The 19,652-nt window shown below is 44.9% G+C and overlaps 1 pseudogene; it reads right to left on the bottom strand.

The window, feature by feature from the left end:
* LOC147596553 (dual specificity testis-specific protein kinase 1-like) overlaps positions 1 to 19,652 on the bottom strand; it is a 78,546-nt pseudogene that overhangs the window by 12,214 nt on the left and 46,680 nt on the right.

The following is a 19,652-nucleotide window of genomic DNA, read 5'->3' as shown; positions in this document are numbered from 1 at the left end:
GAAGTCAACCTAGCATGTTTGGGGTAATTAAGAAGAGTGGCAGAACAATGGTAGGTCCCAAACACCACCTGTAGAAAATAGGCCCTGAGCCATCACTTTGGAGCCAGAAAAATCAAGGACAACGCGACCTTGTTCTCAAGACCATGTATGGAGATTTTTAAGGAGGGGTTTGACCAGCGAATTCGAGGAGGGGGCGCTCTGACGACCCCCAAGACCACCAGAAGACCCTCGACTCAAAAGACTGAGCATGCGCAAGTGGGTGGGGAATATTATAATGACTTCCAGGAAAGTTAATGTTTATGTATAACATTTCTCGGAAATCTAGTGAATATGTATAACAGGTGTGTATTTAACCTGCGCTGTTGATGGAACAGGTGCGCACGCTAGGTGGAGCGATCCCCCGTGCGCCCAGCGCTGCAAATAAAGGAGTGCCTGCTTCTGAACTTCTCATTGCTGTTAAGGAGTTTTATTCCGGATTTCGGTAACATCCTGGAGACTCCAGGGTCTCTGCCCAGGCTGAAGGACGTGGCTGCCGCTTTTCCTTTTTCAGGTTCAACTGTTACCATAAAAGTTGATCAAGAGACTCTCTAAGACTCAATTTGGAGTTTTAGAAAGCAGGCATTCTTTTATTGCAGCATTGGATGCACGGGGGATAGCTCCACCTAACGTGCATGCCGAATGTGGTTTCGGTCAAAGTTTATATTGTCCTGTTATATACATATATAATAAGTTTTCCGAGAAATCATTAGTATATTCATCACATTTCCTGGAACTATTTAGCATATTTAAATGTCCTTTGCGCATGTGTAGTGAAATAGGTCAGTGGTCCTCTGGGGGTCTTTGGTGGTCTCTAGTGGTCCCTAGTGGTTACTGAAGAGGTATCCCTTAGTGTCTTTTCCATGAACTCTGAGTCCTTCTTCTATATAGTGCCTTGTCTTGGCTCATCGCTCTGCTTGTAAATTCCTTAAGCTCCTTATCTTGGTTTCAGCTAGTGTCTGCTGGTTTATCTGTAGTCCTTCAGGATGTGCCAGTTACTGTTGTGAAAATCTTATCTCAGCACCTCCTGGAGCATCCTTAAAGGAGCTTTGTTTTGTCTCAGGTTAAATTTTACAACTCTGCTGTTCCTTTTCTCAAGGTTAGTTTGCATTTTCACACAAGGATTACATTGTTATAGTGATTACAATTGAAACATGCCATTCATTAACTTGGAGCTAACTCTATCAATTTGCTCTTTTAGTCTGGTATCACAACCAGTAACAAAGCTGAGCTTGTATCCCAGAGATCCCCCACTCACATACAGGACATACAGAGGACATACATAGGACACTGACACAGCCGGTCACACAGACTGCCACAGATAAGGTGCTGCCTTCAACAGCACCTACATATAGGACTCACATAAAACAAACATAGACAGCCAAGTCCCCTTCCTCCTCTTTGGCTGGTAGAAATTGAAGGTCACTAGTGAAAGCACACACATGACACTCCCTAGATTCACAAGCACACACACATTAGTGGATCCCCTGAGTACTGGCAGGGACCCTTCTGTCCTTTTGGTACCCCTGGCTGGATTCCAGGCCCTTTTACCTCCTTCACAGGTCTTTTATTTGCTGGCTGGTCCAGCTCAATGCACCAAACGCACACAGTCGTCCCACAGGCATTCCACATCCTAGTTATATTCCACTTCAATAGACATTTGTAAGATTTCACCTTTTCAGGCAAAAGTCACATTCTGTTTTGGTAGCTGCCAGGGTTTTTTTGTTTGTTTGTTTCTTTCTTTGTTTTTAGCTGTTCAATTATTTTTTTCCTGACAGTCTCCCACTCCTCTGGCCTGGGACTCTGTCTCTCCTTCTGGAGGCCTCCTCACACCAATTAAAAAATACATCCCATCTTAAGTGAACTATTTTATCTAAGTTAAGGTACCTTCTAGAGTGAATTGTTTTGAGGGATCACTTTTTTGGTCCCTAAATTCCAATTATCTAAGTACCTGCAGGCTTTAGGAGAGTACTGCATATACATATAATACTCTTTGAGGGCAGTGGAACTTCCTTTGGTTGTCTGGTTCCCATTTTCACGTATTCAGAGGAAACAAAGGAAAGTTAGAGGGACTTATGTCACTTGGATTCTCAGTGAGGGAGTACAAATCTAGGCCTATCTATGGCAAAGAGGGATAAGAGGTTTGGGCATCCCAGAGAAGACAGAGCTTTGACTTAATCCCCTCAAAGCAATCAATCACAGTTTTCTTCACCAAGGTGGCTAACCATAACTAGAGACTGAAGGGAAAGATAAAAGTCACACAATGGGCCCTCCTGGTCACAGTGTCTAGCCTGAGCCCACCATACTGGTTGAGGTTGGGGTCGTCAACAATGAAACCAAAGGAGGCTCATAATAGAACTAGAGACAGAAAAGGGTTAATGGGGTCACTCACACCAAGAGTTCACACCATTCCTCTTTAGTCTTTAACTGCTAGGGCTAATCACCCCTTCACAGAGGGTAGCCTGGGTGGCTAATGGATACCCCAAGTTTGCCTCTAAGTGGTGGCAGAAACCGATGCCCAGCTCTCAAGAATCATCATTCACATAGGTTCATTCATTCATATCGTCTTAATACCAGAAACCAACTCAGACTTCTTGACTTTTCCTGACTTACCTCTCCTAAATTTTACAAGAACCAGAATTACAGATTTATTCTCTCTTTTAGCCAGCAATTTGAGTCTGAACTGACCTTTATCAAAATTTTGGATTTGACAGTCTCAGCATGCCACAGGAGCCTACAGATGACCATTGCCCAAAGTCCCAGTAGGGATTTCAAAAGGTCCTGTACCTTTCTGAGTGGCGCCATGGGGTTTTGGCAGGGAGCAATCTGCAGTCCTCCCAGGTGAAGCAGGATGTGTGAATCCAACTCATGGCCCCAAATTTGCCATGGAAAAAAATAAATACAATTTACATCAGGTGAGAATAGAAGATATTGGAGAGAGCACAGAGCAGCAGAGAAACAGTCTCTGCTGATGTGAACTTGTGTGAGGGATTTCAGTGATGGTCCATGTAGGGCCACTGTGGGAAATCACAAGCTGCACACAGCTGTGAGAACGTGACCTTGGAGAGGGGAGCTAGGAGGGGTGTTATCTCAGAGAGGGGAGCTAGGAGGGTTGTTATTGAGCAGGATGTTGCTGCTATCCGGGAACCGCTGTTAGCCAGCAGGGCACGTACTTGGCAGGCCTTGTTGCATGCGCTGGCCACGCGTGCATCAACACCTGGTCAGTACTCTGCCACTGAATCTGCTGAGGGTATAAACAGAGGCGGCTCAGAGCAGAGGGAGAGAGAAAGGACCCAGAGCACACTCTGCAAACAAGGTGCTGTGCCTACCTCCCTTCTCTGCTCTGACCCCGCTGATCATCATCCTCCTGCTCGGCGGTGTCTCCGGTGTATTCAGGTTGGTAAGACTCTCATAAAGGGAGAACAATATGCTAGTAACTGTAACTGCTTATGCTAGTAACTGCTTATGCAAGGCATAGAGCAATAAATACTGTTGTGCTTTTAAATATCATATGTTGGGTGAATTTTGCGCATATTAATCCTATGAACCAGTTACAGAACTCTGTCTCTGTAAAGTGGATACAAGTTTTATATGCTTAGAGACGCTATGCAAGACATAATAGGATGCGAGTTATTAATATCTGTTACATACACAAGGCCACAGAACTGCTCAAGGTTGGTCTGGAGTTTGCTTTCTTTAGCACAGGGATTGATTTATCATGAAGGTTACACAGTGATTATTGTTTCAGGAGATAGGGTGAGAGTTTGATCAAAAGGCCCATGAGACAGGATGAGAGTTGAGTCGAGAGGCCCACTCAGGCCTTAGCATTTCTACTTTCACAATAGCAATGAGTAATTGTAAAATTCAGAAAAAAGGATGATCTCTTAAAAAAATTAAGAAGAGACATACCTTCTTTGAGAATGATTTAAGTTTAAAAAGTTTATTTTGAGAGAAAAACCTATATATTTAGAATTATTTAAAGTAGAATTTCCTATTCCTATTCTAATTTCTATTAGGCCTATTAGGCCCTGATGGATCTAAGTAGATATCTGCAAATTGACTACATAGAAGAAAGGATTACAACTTTAAACTGATTTGATAATTTTCTTGTAACACTGGTAGCTACAACCCTCCTACCTATATAACAGATGATTATATATTAATAAGCTGAAGATGTTTCTAAAACATTCTACAATTATGTAGAGTCAGGGGAAGAACTTCAGACGTTTCATTTTATTTCTGCCAAGGCCTGAAAGAGGTTTGATTTCTTCCTTCAAAGATAGGCACATAAAGTTCCTTGCTTTGAGAACACAAATTGATAGCCCAGTCGATTGAGATAAAGAACCAACTTTAAAGGCTCTTACCACAGCTTATCCTGTTCATCTTTCAAAGCAAGTAAGCATGCAAATTATGCTTGACAGAACAAATAAGACAGTACAGTATCAAGAAGTATCTGTGGCCTTCAGGTCACAGAATCACTGAGGTTAGAAGGGACCTTTTGAGATCATCTAGTCCAACTCCCCTTCTCAAGCAGGGCCACCTAGAGTTGGTTGCCCAGGACCGTGTCCAGATGGCTTTTGAATATCTCCAAGGCATCCACCACCACCTCTCTGGCCAACCTGTTCCAGTGCTCAGTCACCCTCATAGTAATAAAGTGCTTCCTGATGTCAATGCTTTTTTAACCATCATGGGTAAGATGAAGGATTCTAAAGCATTACTGTAGACTTACAGTCATAGTGTTCTGGCAATAGTTTTTATGAGATAAAAATTATTTGGTGTCCAACCTTTAGAAATACCTTTTCTGTCCCTTATATCATTAAAAAGGAATTTAAAATTCAATGAAAATAGAACTCCCCAACTCTTTCAGTGTATTATTAGCTAAATTAAACTACCTTTATTTGCTGGATAGAAAGGAAAAATATGTTTATCAAAATAGTTTTTAACTTCAAAACAAATTGACTTATTAAATAAAGTATTATCCATTGTTAGCAAGTTGCTGTTTTTGTTTGTCTGTCATCATAATGCCATGCAGATGAGTGAATGTGAGCTTTTCAATCACCCAGAGATCCATTTAGGTAGAAGAACCTAGTGGAGAAGTTATTTGTTCAGCATCTCAGGATTAGATTCTGTAATAGAAAGTAACAAGCTATATCTTCACCTCAAAAAATCATAATGTTAAATTTCATATGGTTGGTGATTGCCCAGCTCTCTAGTATATCCAGATCTCTCTGTAAGGCCCCTCTACCCTCGAGGGAGTCCACATCTCCTTCTAATTTAGTATCATTGGCAAACTTGCTTAATGTACATTTGATTCCTGCATCCAGATATTTATAAAAAACATTAAAGCACACTGGTCCTAAAATTGAGTCCTGGGGAACCCCACTGGTGACTGGTCGCCAGACTGATGTAACTCCATTTACTGTAAGTCTTTGAACCCGACCCGTCAGCCAGTTGTTCACCCAATGTATTATGGACTTGCCTAGCTGTGTGCTGGACATTTCGTCCAGAAGGATACTGTGAAAGACAGTATCAAAAGCTTTGCTAAAATATTGCCCCCCCCATCCCCCATCTACTGTCTTCCCTTGGTCAACTAGATGGATGTCCTTGTCATAAAAGGAAATTAAGTTTGTTAAGCAGGACTTTCCCCTTGTGAATCTGTGCTGGCTATGACCATTATATGTATTACAGCCAAATATTACTGATTATATAGATGGTAGAATGGGCTGCATACATTGATTTTTATAGGTTAAAAAAGGTGCAAAAGAGCTGCAGGTTTGCCTGTATTTGGGTTATAGGGATATATGGGATCATAGTAACCATTAGATGTGGATGCATTGCAGAAAAATAGGTACGATGCTGTGTAAATTCTCACAGTGTGTATTGCCTCCAATACACAACACCCCTTATATCCCTAAAATAAGCAGTCATCCATAACACCTTGTAGCCCCGTGACCCTAGAGGAGTAGAGAATCACTGGTGATATGGGAGATCAAGGGGAAACAGGATGAGGAAAGGAAATTAAAGAGCATTGCCCTGGTGGAAGCATGCAGAATGAAGTGTGTTCAGGGAAGGAAAAGAAGTGAAGCAGGTTGCATTCTAAGGAAAGGCATATGTGGGGAAGGGGTATATGAGGAACATCGCTGCAGGTTGGCACAAGGCAGCTGGTAATGCACATGCTGGTTGTGTGTGTGTGCTGAGTCCAGCAGGCCATGCATATACAGCAGTTACAGAAAATTTTCAGCTTTGCCAATGAGGGCAGTCCAGCTGCTGCCACAGTCTCACCAACTTTAAATAGCAGCAGTTAACAAATACCCCATCCATCAGCAGCTCTTCACTGCCATTTTCTGATGGAAAAAGGAGTAGAAAAGGTGACAAGCAGCGAGCACAAAGCAAAACTTCCTGTTCACTCTAAACTGCTTCCAAGTAGCTGGAAGCAAGTAGGGTAGAAAAGCAAAGCAAAGCAAACCACGGAACGGAGAACCCTGCACAAACCCCTTCCTTCCCCCCCCCCCCCCCCCCCCCCTTAAATCTTAGTCGCTAATCGGATGTGACGTCAGGATGTCGTGAGCATGATCCACACGGGAGACAGATATGCAGATATGACCACACCCCCTCTTCTCTCCTTCTCCCTCCCACTCAGGTTTCGGCCTGGCGGTTGCTATCCATTTGAACAGTCAGCCACCACTACAAGGTTCCCTCCCTGCCCGCTCTGATGTAGTGTGATCTTACATCCATGGATAGTCCATTATCATACTGCTGCCACTTTGCTTGTTGGGGATAAAATGCGCCTTCGCGCGCCCTTAGCGAGGTAGAGGAGTTAATACGTCCCTGTCAACCTTCTTTTCTTTTCCCCTTGAGGAAACGGATCCCCCTCCCCTCCGGCCCTAGAAGCTGTCCGTCATACGGAAGGCCCTGCCTCTTCCGGATCTCTTCGGCTGGGCCACTGCCTCCTCCTCCTCTCTCGTTTGCTCTCTCTCTTTTGTGAGTTATAGCAACTGTTGCCTTGTGAATCGAGTGCCATAGTCACCGTAGTCCTGGTGATTGTTACTTATCAACAACTGCTCTTCTGCTGCTTTCCGTCTCCTTCCTTATCGTCATCTACAACAGCCACCACCAGCAAGAACAACAACACAGCTTTCTACAGTTCAGGTAAATGTAACTGTTCTGTACACGCTTGCGATCCTGCCTTTCTATCCCTTTTTTTCTCCTCTCCCTCCGCTCCAACCTTTGCTTCCTTCCTCCTTGCAGCATCCAGGTTGGGACTGTTCCATTGGGCTTCACTATTGATTGAGGGGGAAGGGGGAGGGAGAAGCCTCGAGCGCTTTCTCTTCCTCAGCCTTTCTTCCCTCCCATTTTATAATATGGGAAGAGACATTTCCAAAGGGGAAAAAAAATGATGTAAATTGTCCTGTGGTTGTTTATTATGAAGGGTGTTTATGTTTTTGTATTGGAAGTTGTTATCTGACATGCTTCAGTACTTGTAATGTTCTAAAGTATCTTGTATATCAATAGGGAAGGCCAGTGGGTAACACAGCAGAGGGATTAGAGATCCTTTAAAACTGTCTTCAAGGTGTGATTAGTAGTTAATAGTAGAGGTTGAAGGGCTAATTGGTACTATATAAAATCCTTCAGTGTAATTAGCTGTCATTTCCATAAACCAAGCTGTCTGGTTACAGGTGTAATTTAATTTTATAATTTAATTTTATGGCTATACTTCTGAAGTCCCAACTTCCTGTTCTCATCAACTATCATTTTATTTTAAAAACGTATTTGTTCTACATGGAACATTTGATGGTATTATTTTTCATGCACTGATTCAGAGTCTTTTTGAATTCTCTAGCTCATGCTACTTGTAGAATTTAACCTGCTAGTACAGAAACCACTAAGTTTTCAGTAAACTCAAAGGAGTATTTAGAGCACACAATGCTGTGTGTTTGTCTTACTTTCTTAGAAACACATTTGTTTCTGAAGAGCTAAAGAAGTCTTGAATGCATAGTTCCATAGGAATAAGAACCATCTACCTGGGTATGTTTTCTTAATTAAGGTGGTCCAACCATGGCATGTTGTTGATCCATATGGTTTTCTGTTGTCATTCAGTTTCTATATCAAGAACATCTCAGTAGATGTTCTAAAATAGTTTCATAGTCTATTAACTCTAGCTTATACTGTGTTAGGAAGTGCACCTCTTCTTACAAAAAAAATGTACACGTTATCTTTCTTATGAACATAGTCTTTCTGCTACCTAATAAGAGTGCTATATAGAAAAATAATGACAGAATGTATGTATCGTGGGTTTTAACCTATTTTAAAATTAATTTAAGAGAAGAAAAACACTGATACTGTGTAACTATCTAGTTCTTCATAACCCCTTAGCCAGTGTTTTTTTCACTGATTCTTAACATGAATCCCATGTGTATTTCCTGTATGACTGCTTTACTTGGATTTACTCTAGTTTTTCTCTCTCTCACATTTAGTGCCACGATCAAATGTTTAGTTGCCTCTTACATCCATACTTACATGGCACAAAACAGGGATATTTTTATCTTCAGTGATTCCTTTTTGTTTTCTTTTATCACATTATCAGTCCTTATGAATTAAACCTAATTTTGAGCTAACTATAAAGTAATATTGTATTAGGAAAATAATGATTAATTTTATAGAATTATTGTTTACTAACATGCAGGTACAAGCCTGTGAAATGGAAGACAAAATGCTAGATTTTTAAAGGGATATTTGGAATTCAGATAATAGGGGAAGCTAAAGAACATCCTTGGAACATTTTGCTCATTTTGTTTCTAGATAAGAAGTTAAACTAAATGTCAGTCTTTAAATCTTTTTGTGTGTCAACATTTTCTTTGTTTTTGCGATTGATATTTTAGTCCTACTTTGCTTTTTTTTTATTAATGCTGATAGTTTTGTCTGTTCATGCACATTTTATAATTGTTTTCTTTGTTTGTTGGCACTCAGTTTCAATCTTTATTAATCTCCTCAATATGGTTCCTTTTTGGTGAATTGTTTCCTATCTACTGTTCTTTCATTTCCTTGTTAGATGCTTCGCTTCCACATAGTTTAATGTTTCACAGTTTACTTGAGGTAGTGGGATGTGGCAAGGCTGGGAAGCATTGTATATCAGATGTCTTTGAAGTACATCCAACTGAGCTGCAGGGATAGCTTACAGTTACTCTTCTGCTAATCTGTTTTCTTTTGGGATGTAAACATTACCTGCTTCATCTCAATATACACAAAAGTATAGTTGAGTTGCTGGAGTGCATCCAGAGAAGGGCAAGGAAGCTGGTGAGGGGTCTGGAGCACCAGTCTGATGGGAAGCAGCTGAGGGAACTGGGATTGTTTAGTCTGGAGAAGAGGAGGCTGAAGGGAGACCTCATTGCTCTCTACAACTACCTGAAAGGAGGGTGTAGGGAGGCTGGTGTTGGTCTCTTCTCCCAAATAACTAGTGATAGCAGGAGAGGAAATGGCCTCAAGTTGTGGCAGGGGAGGTTTAGGTTGGATATTAGGAAACACTTCTTTACTGCAAGAGTGGTCAGGCACTGGAACAGGCTGCCCAGGGAAGTGGTGGAGTCACCATCCCTGGAGGCGTTCAAAGAACGTGTAGATGTGGCGCTCCAGGACATGGTTTAGTAGGCATGGTTGGGTTGACGGTTGGACTTGATGATCTTGGAGGTCTCTTCCAACCTTAAGACTCTATGATTCTATGAAAATTTACATTTAAAATGTATTTTAAAGAAAACTCTGTCAGCCAATTTGAAGTGACTAGAAAGAATGCTTATTCAGCAGTTCAGAATCTATTTTTCACACCAGCAACCTGAAGATTGGCTAAAATATCTTCAAACATATTGTGAAAATAATAATGTTTAGGAATTGGTCTTCTTGTCAAGTAGAAGAATCTGAGGAAATTTTTAAATTATTCTTTTAGATAATTTAGAAATTATCTGTAAGTGTGTTCAGTTGACATATGCTTAGATTTTTTTCAGAACTATTAAAGCCTGCCCCCTTTGTGATATAGTAGTGCTTCTGTGCCTGGCTTGACATCTCTGTTGGTGTGATAACCCTTTACCACATTAAATTTACCACGAAAAAACCAGGAATTTACTAAAACTTAGTATTGGAGTAGTTGTTTTTTTTTTAATATCTATGTTTAAATATATATATATATATAATGTATATATATGTATCTATATATACATTTAAATACAGGTGATTGAGCTTGAATTGCAGAGAAGTTAATTTTCCTGAAAGTTCTGGGTGATTGACACTATATAAATTTAGTAAAGGTACACCAAAATAAAAACATATTTATGCTGGAAAATGTTCAAAAAATCTTACGTTTAGAGGGCAATATCAGTTTCATTTCAGGTAGATCTTTATTGTGTACATGTGAAACAGCTGTTTAGAGAGAATGAGCATCTGCATATCTGTCAAAGCCTGCTGTACGTACTTGCATCAAATATTTAAAAGTTTGATAATGTTCTGGTTTTGTTTAGTGGGGGGGGGGCTACGGTGGCAGCTTCTGTAAGAAGCTGCTAGAAGTTTTTTCCCCTTTGTCCAGTGGTCTCGGCGGGGCCTAGGGTGGACCCGCTGCTGGCCAGGGCCGAGCCAATTGGAAGCAGAATGTTCTGTGATAACGCCTCTGCGATAACGTATTTAAGAAGGGGAAAACAGGAGGGAAAAAAAAAAAAAAGAGAGAGAAGATGTGAAGATGCTGAGCAGGAGCAGAGAGTGGGAGGTGCGAGCCTTGTGGGCCTTGCAGGCCTCACCCTCTGGCCTCCTGCTGGGCGGCCGACTGTGCCCACCTCAGCCCAGCCTGGCTGCAAGAAGTGGAGAGATGAGATGTGAAGAAGGAGGGAGGGAGGGAAACGGAACTAGAATGGAAAAGAGTAAAGGGAGCATTTAACTTTGACAATTTGTACTGTAGAAGCATGGTAGTCTCACAGATGAGGGAGATACTCCATAATAGTGGAGGGGGGAGTGCTGGTTTAATCTCAGTAGGGCCTGGTTCTGGTTGTATTTCTTCATGTGAGGAATACTTATTCAACCAAGCTGTCTCACCAAACTTAACAGATTGAGGCTCTATCCTGTTTTATATCAACAAACCTATATGTCTGCAGAAGTTTCATTTACTTCAGTTACATTCAAGGGACTATCTTATGGTACTAATAAAGGGTTACTTATGGAACAACTTAAGTTGGACAGCATTGCAACTGCTCTTTGCTGAAGTCCCTCCTGTCTCTAGTACATTCTTGAGCAACACAGAGGAAAACACTTGCTCTCGGTAGAAACTAGAACTAGCAAAAATTAAGACCGTAAAATGTAGTTCAGATAATCATTAGCTAGTTTTTAAGTACAACTGTTTTTACAGTATAATATGCCTAGAGGTCTTTTAACTGTAGCTGTGTAGATATAATAATTTTAGACTGTTTTCCAAGCTGTTTTCCATTACTTATGAGATCACAATCAATAGAGTAGCTTTTAACGTTGCAGTAATCTGTCCTTGAAAGTAATTAAAAGTAGCAATTACTTTACTTAATAAGTCTCTATATTTATCATTTTGCCTGTGTTCGTGTTGGGCCCGGCCCTGTTCAACATCTTTGTCGGAAACATGGACAGTGGGATAGAGTGCACCCTCAGCAAGTTCGCCGACGACACCAAGCTGTGTGGTGCCGTCGACACGCTGGAAGGGAGGGATGCCATCCAGAGGGACCTTGACAGGCTGGAGAGGTGGGCCCGTGCCAACCTCATGAAGTTCAACCAGGCCAAGTGCAAGGTCCTGCACCTGGGTCATGGCAATCCCAGGCACAAATACAGGCTGGGCGGAGAATGGATTGAGAGCAGCCCTGAGGAGAAGGACTTGGGAGTGCTGGTGGATGAGAAGTTCAACATGAGCAGGCAATGCGCCCTTGGGGCCCAGAAGGCCAACCGCATCCTGGGCTGCATCAAGAGAAGCATGGCCAGCAGGTCGAGGGAGGTGATTCTGCCCCTCTACTCTGCCCTGGTGAGACCCCACCTGGAGTACTGTGTCCAGCTCTGGAGCCCCCAACACAAGAAGGACATGGACCAGTTGGAGAGGGTCCAGAGGAGGCCATGAAGATGATGAGAGGGCTGGAGCACCTCTCTTATGAGGACAGGCTGAGAGAGTTGGGGCTGTTCAGCCTGGAGAAGAGAAGGCTCCGGGGAGACCTGATAGCGGTCTTCCAGTACCTGAAGGGGGCCTACAAGAAAGATGGGGAGAGGCTGTTTAGTAGGGCCTGTTGCGATAGGACAAGGAGTAATGGTTTTAAATTAGAGGGGGGTAGATTTAGATTGGAAATTAGGAAAAAATTTTTTACAATGAGGGTTGTAGAACACTGTCCCAGGTTGCCCAGAGAGGTGGTGGATGCCCCATCCCTGGAAGCACTCAAGGCCAGGTTGGATGAGCCTCTGAGCCACCTGATCTAGTTGGGGATGTCCCTGCTCCTTGCAGGGGGGTTGGACTAGATGACCTTTGAAGGTCCCTTCCAACCCTAACCATTCTGTGATTCTATGATTTTATGAAATGGGTGCTTGATTCTGGACTCCAAGTTGCTACTGTGTTCTTTACAAGGAGATGAGGCCACTTCTCTTTATGGCCTATTATCCTAATGTAGACAAAAAAAAAAGGTTTGGTTTTGCTTTAGAAAAAACATTGCAAGCTTATGAATTCTGCAGAAGAAAAAAAGTACCAGTAATAAAACAGTTCTCGTTCATGAATTCTCTCTTAGGAAGAAGTTTGCTCACCCCTCCCGAATTTTTGCTTGCAGAGCAGTCTTCATTTGTTATTCTTTTTTGAGGTCCCTGTAGAAAACCTCAACCAAGTAGCATGAAATGTTTTAGAGGTGCACAAACTAGGTATTGTACAGACTAGTTATCTTAGCCATTATGATAACTTTCGAGACATCTTTTTATTCTTATGTTCCTAAGGAAATAGTTTCTGTGATAATGCCCTCCATCTTATTTCAAAGAGGTGTAGAGCTTTCAAAAACTTATATTTAATCAGAATAATTATCTGGGGAAAGGTAAAACTAAGTTTATGCTACTGTTGAAGAAAAGGCAGTTGGTGCTCAGGTGATATATATTCCATTTGGCAAGAGACAGCTGGCCAATCAGGAAACATCCATACCCTATACTCCATCTATTGTAATATGGATACATTTAAAGAGCAAAAAGCATAAGCCATATTTCCGATTTCCTGTAGATGTCATTAATCATGCTACTATAGAACAACATATAGGAGAAAAGCAATATTGTTCACTTCTACATGCCATTTATTAGCTCATCGAGGGATGTGATGATGCCCCTCTACTCTGCTCTGGTGAGACCCCACCTGGAGTACTGCGTCCAGCTCTGGAGCCCCCAACATCAGAAGGACATGGACTTGTTGGAGAAGGTCCAGAGGAGGGCCACGAAGATGATCAGAGGGCTGGAGCACCTCTCTTATGAGGACAGGCTGAGAGAGTTGGGGCTGTTCAGCCCGGAGAAGAGGAGGCTCCGGGAAGACCTGATAGCGGTCTTCCAGTACGTCAAGGGGGCTTTTAAGAAAGATGGGGAGAAACTCTTTAGCAGTGCCTGTTGTGATAGGACTAGGGGTAATGGTTTTAAAATAGAGGGAGGTTGATTCAGACTTGATATAAGGAAAAAATGTTTTACACTGAGGGTGGTGGAACACTGTCCCAGGTTGCCCAGAGAGGTGGTGGATGCCTATCCCTGGAAATGTTCAAGGCTAGGTTGGACAGGGCTCTGAGCAACCTGATCTAGTCGGGGATGTCCCTGCTTCTTGCAGGGGGGTTGGACTGGATGACCTTTAAAGGTCCCTTCCAACCCAAACTATTCTATGATTCTGTGATTTGCTAAAATATTATTGATCCTGTAGAGGTATTTGTAGATACCTAATTCAGCCTGCAGAATCTTTATGATTGAAAATAATGAGCAAAAATAGAAGAACATAGTTTGGCAAAAACATCTTAGAGTCTATTTGAAGATCCATTGGGCATATGTAGATATGAAAAGTAAATATGAAGCATCATGCTGCCAATTTTTAGGTGGTTTTTAAGGTTGTTAATTTATGGTCCAAAATATAGAGCTTGATATGTTGTTCTTTGGGAGCATAAAACAAAGTATCGCTACAGAGCATGCCGTGCAGCTGTTTTAGCTGTTGAAACATTAACTTTGAGGTTTCTTGGTGTTTAAGACTTTTAATTGTCCTCCTAAATGACAAATTAGAGGAAAACTTTGTTGTTTGCTTTCAGTTAGAATGCCGTGAAGATAATACGTACTGCTTTAGTTGTTCTGCTTTAATATTTATTAAGTATTTGATTGTGTGTACAAGCAAAGCAAAACAAGGAATTCATTCACTGCCTCCCACCTTCAGGCAGATGTTTAGCCATTCCCAGGAAAGTAACGCTTCAGCATTCATAATGGTTCCTTGGGAAGACAAGTGCCATAACTCTTCCCCCCCTTCGTCCTCCTTCCCCCTAGATTTTATTGCTTCCCCCTAGATTTTATTGCAGGCACAGGCTGCACCGGAACCGCAGCACCCAGTGAACCAATCAACCCCCCCCCGCAGTGACACACGACGTAAGCAAGCAGGCAGAAGATGCCACTGAATGGAAAGCTGCAAGGGCAAGGCGCAGGAGGAAGAAGAAGCAGCTTCCCCAGAACCCCGAGGTGCCCCTGCAGAACCGCTTTGCTGCTCTGCAAACTGAGGAAGTAAGACCCAGCACCTCGGGGGAGGCACAGGAGCCGTGCGAGGTAGCGCGCCCGGCTCATGTAATAACTAGCGCTACCAAGAAAAAGAGACAAGTGGTAGTAGTGGGTGACTCCCTCCTGACAGGTACGGAGGCACCCATCTGCCGCCCCGATGCGCTCTCTCGGGAGGTATGCTGTCTCCCGGGGGCTTGTATCAGGGATGTCACCGAGAGACTACCTAGCCTCATAGGGCCCACAGACTATTATCCACTGCTGTTGTTTCATGTGGGGGCCAGCGACACAGCTGGCAGCAGTCTAAAAAACATCAAAAGGGATTTCGGGGCTCTGGGTTCAACAGTCAAAGGCTCTGAGGCGCAGGTGGTATTCTCGTCAATCCTCCCAGTGGAAGGGCAGGGACCTGAAAGGGCCAGAGGTATCTGGCAGGTTAACTCGTGGCTCAGGGAGTGGTGCTACAGCCAGGGCTTTGGGTATCTAGATCACGGGGCGTGCTTTGAGAAGCCCAGGCTGCTAGGGGCGGATGGCGTGCACCTAACCAAGAGGGGGAAGAGTGTGCTTGGACAAAGGCTTGCCAGGCTCGTCCGGAGGGCTTTAAACTAGTGTTGCTGGGGGAGGGGGAGCACAGTTCAGCCCACTGCTGTGAGCATGGCGCCAGTGCCAGCACCGAGGGTCCAGAAGCTGAGGAAGGATCACAGATAAGTGCAAATAAACCTAAACTGCGGTGCAATAGCACCCCTGTCGCTCCAGCCAGCAAGTCGGCTTTGTTGGGGGCCCAGCTGAAGTGTCTCTATACCAATGCACGCAGCATGGGGAATAAACAGGAAGAGCTGGAGATGCGTGCACACGAGCAGGGCTACGACCTCGTTGGCATCACGGAGACGTGGTGGGATGACACATACGACTGGAGCGTCAACATGGAGGGGTATAGGCTTTTTAGAAAAGACAGGAAGGGGAGACGAGGAGGGGGTGTCGCTCTCTATCTCAGCAACCGGCTGGAGTGTGTGGAGCTCCGCCTGGGGATGGAGGAGGAGCTGACAGAGAGCTTATGGGTCAAGATTAGAGGATGGGGACGGACAGGGGATGTCACGGTAGGGGTCTGTTACAGGCCGCCTGGCCAGGAGGACAGAGCAGATGAAGTGCTCTACAGCCAGATAGGAGCAGCCTCACGGTCACAGGCCCTGGTCCTCATGGGGGACTTGAACCACCCTGACATCTGTTGGAGAGACAACACGGCAGGGCACAGGCAGTCCAGGAGGTTCCTGGAATGCGTGGATGACAACTTCCTCCTGCAGGCGATAGAGGAGCCGACAAGGAGGGGTGCCATGCTCGACCTTGTGCTCACCAACAGGGAGGGGCTGGTGGGGGATGTGAAACTAAAGGACAGCCTTGGCTGCAGCCACCATGACACGGTGGAGTTCAAGATCCACGGGGCAGCAAGGAAACTACATGGCAAGCTCTCTGCCCTAGACTTCAGAAGGGCAGACTTTGGCCTCTTCAGGGACCTGATGGGCCAAGTGCCATGGGAGGCGGCCCTGGAGGCAAGTGGGGCCCAGGAAAGTTGGTCCATATTCAAGGAGCACCTCCTCCAAGCTCAGCACAGGTGCATCCCGATGAAAAACAAGTCAGGCAAAAAGGCCAGGAGGCCGGCGTGGATGAGCAAGGAGCTCCTGGACCAACTGAAAGTGAAAAAGGAAGCCTATAGAGGGTGGAAGTGGGGACAGGTAGCCTGGGAGGTCTACAAAGAGGCTGCGCGAGTGGCCAGGGATCAGGTAAGGAAGGCCAAAGCCCTGGCAGAACTGAATCTGGCCAGGGATATAAAAAGCAACAAGAAGAGCTTCTATAGGTATGTAGGGGACAAAAGAAAGTCCAGGGAAAATGAAGGCCCCCTCCGGAAGGGAACTGGTGTCCTGGTTACCCAGGACATGGAAAAGGCTGAGGTTCTCAATGACTTTTTTGCCTCAGTCTTCACCGACAAGAGTTCCTGTCCCACCGCCCAAGCTGTAGAAGGTGCAAGCAGGGACTGCGAGAATGAAGAACTGCCCATTGTACTGGAAGAGCAGGTTCGGGATCATCTAAGGAACCTGAAGGTGCACAAGTCCGTGGGTCCTGATGAGATCCATCCGCGGGTCCTGAGGGAACTGGCGGATGAAGTTGCCAAGCCACTGGCCATTGTATTTGAGAAGTCATGGCGATCTGGTGAGGTCCCCGATGACTGGAAGAGAGGGAACATAACCCCCATTTTTAAAAAGGGGAATAAGGAGGACCCAGGTAACTACAGGCCGGTCAGCCTCACCTCTGTGCCTGGCAAGGTCATGGAGCAGATTCTCCTGGAAACCATGCTAAGGCACATGGAGAGCAAGGAGGTGGTTGGTGACAGCCAACATGGCTTCACCAAGGGCAGATCGTGCCTGACCAATTTGGTGGCCTTCTATGACGGGGTGACGGCATCGGTGGACAAGGAACGAGCAACTGACATCATCTACCTGGACTTGTGCAAAGCATTTGACACTGTCCCGCATGACATCCTTCTCTCTAAACTAGAGAGACATGGGTTTGATGGACGGACCACTCGGTGGATAAGGAGTTGGCTGGATGGCCGCACTCAGAGAGTGGTGGTCAACGGCTCAATGTCCATGTGGAGATCGGTCACAAGTGGCGTCCCTCAGGGGTCCGTGCTGGGCCCGGCCCTGTTCAACATCTTTGTCGGCGACATGGACAGTGGGATAGAGTGCACCCTCAGCAAGTTCGCCGATGACACCAAGTTGTGTGGTGCCGTCGACACGCTGGAAGGGAGGGATGCCATCCAGAGGGACCTTGACAGGCTGGAGAGGTGGGCCCGTGCCAACCTCATGAAGTTCAACCAGGCCAAGTGCCAGGTCCTGCACCTGGGTCGTGGCAATCCCAGGCACAAATCCAGGCTGGGCAGAGAATGGATTGAGAGCAGCCCTGAGGAGAAGGACTTGGGAGTGCTGGTGGATGAGAAGCTTAACATGAGCCAGCAATGCGCCCTTGCGGCTCAGAAGGCCAACCGCATCCTGGGCTGCATCAAGAGAAGCATGGCCAGCTGGTCGAGGGAGGTGATTCTCCCCCTCTACTCTGCCCTGGTGAGACCCCACCTGGAGTACTGCGTCCAGTTCTGGAGCCCCCAACATAAGAAGGACATGGACCAGTTGGAGAAGGTCCAGAGGAGGGCCACAAAGATGATCAGAGGGCTGGAGCACCTCTCCTATGAGGACAGGCTGAGAGAGTTGGGGCTGTTCAGCCTGGAGAAGAGGAGGCTCCGGGGAGACCTTACAGCGGTCTTCCAGTACCTCAAAGGGGCCTACAGGAAAGATGGGGAGAGGCTGTTCAGTAGGGCCTGTTGTGATAGGACTAGGGGTAATGGTTTTAAAATAGAGGGAGGTAGATTTAGATTAGATGTTATAGTTTATCTGTTCTCTTTGTCCTAATATCTAATGTGATAAACTGTGAACTGTTTGTTCATCAAACCTTGTCAGAACAAGAAAGTTACATGAAATACGCAAGGTCGGCCACAGGCACCCGGCTATGTAAAAACGGCATGCAGGACTGCGAAAGGAGGGGGGGGCTCATGAAGACGAAGGGTATAAAACCAGTAACTTTCTAACCATATAGTCTGAAGAAGCAGTTAGTGGGAGGGGGAAGTCTGTTTTCATGAGGAGTGAGAAACAGTCTCACATTATCTCGAGGGAGTGCTTAATCCTTGAGCAAGGATTCGAAAATAGGATGGCATCCATCCCATAAATCTCCTTGCTCAAGGAAAACGGGTGGTTAACAAGGACATGAATCGGCCCAGACTGATAAGGACACTGCCAACTTGTGGAAACAGCACATTCCAGGCAAAGGTGAAAAGTACACCATGAAGAAGACCTTCGGCCTTCCTCCCAAAAGACCCCCGAAGACCCTCACCCACAATTCCTGGGAGAATTTGCGCAAGCGCGAAGGACTGATAAGCTAATTAACATACGAAGCGAGAGTAGGTGGGTTTAGGTAATGAATATGTATAAGCGTCGACGAAATATTTATTGTTTTTACTGTATAAGAACGGGGCGGTTTGCTATCTCGGGGCGCGCCGTTGGCGGAGCAGGAGACTCCCCGGCCGCCCAGCGCTGTTTTGCTTACTGGTCGCTTGCTTTAATAAACCAAATTTTTAATTGGCCAATCTCTGTCAGTTAATTGGACAAAGAGGACAGATAAACTATAGCAATATGTTCACCTGATTCGTGTTAATGTGAAGCAATACTAGGGTTGCATGGTGAAATGTGACCCTCTCTGTATATGGAATCTTTAATTATCCTGTTTGTTCTTATATAGCCACAGGCTTAGGGCAAACAGGAAGGTATGTACATAGTTCTATAAGTTTTGTTTAAAGTTATAAACGTATTCGGGAGGTTTATTTAAGTTATTAAAAATGTGTTTGGCAGGATTCACTCCTGCTTTAGTAGTTTGACATAATTAAGGATTTTACCTGCTTAACGGCGCTGTTTGCATAAGAAGGACACTTGACAATGGAGCGAACAAAAGGCGGGAAAGGCGGGCTGGGGCTGATGGCCACGGGCACGTAAACAACCCCAAATATGGGACCTGCCGCTTCTGTACTTTTAGCCAATTAACACCTGTACAGTGGCTAGTGATTCGCTCTTGGCCAATCAGTACCTGCCGCGAACGGTGTGAGTAACCAATGGAGTGTAGATTGTGAGCTCCCCCCCCAAAAAAAAAAGGAGACAGGCACGACGGGGGGACCGGGAGAGGTTATAAATACTGTAACTGTGAACAAAGGGGTGCGCGTCTTGGTGGAGCGAAGACTCCCGGCGCACCCAGCGCTGTTTGCTTGTTTCTATTCAATAAATTGGAAACTATAA

Source organism: Chlamydotis macqueenii, chromosome W (genome assembly GCF_036417535.1).
Source record: "Chlamydotis macqueenii isolate bChlMac1 chromosome W, bChlMac1.mat, whole genome shotgun sequence".
Classification (NCBI taxonomy): Eukaryota; Metazoa; Chordata; class Aves; order Otidiformes; family Otididae; genus Chlamydotis; species Chlamydotis macqueenii.
This window is presented reverse-complemented; position numbering and strand designations above follow the sequence as displayed.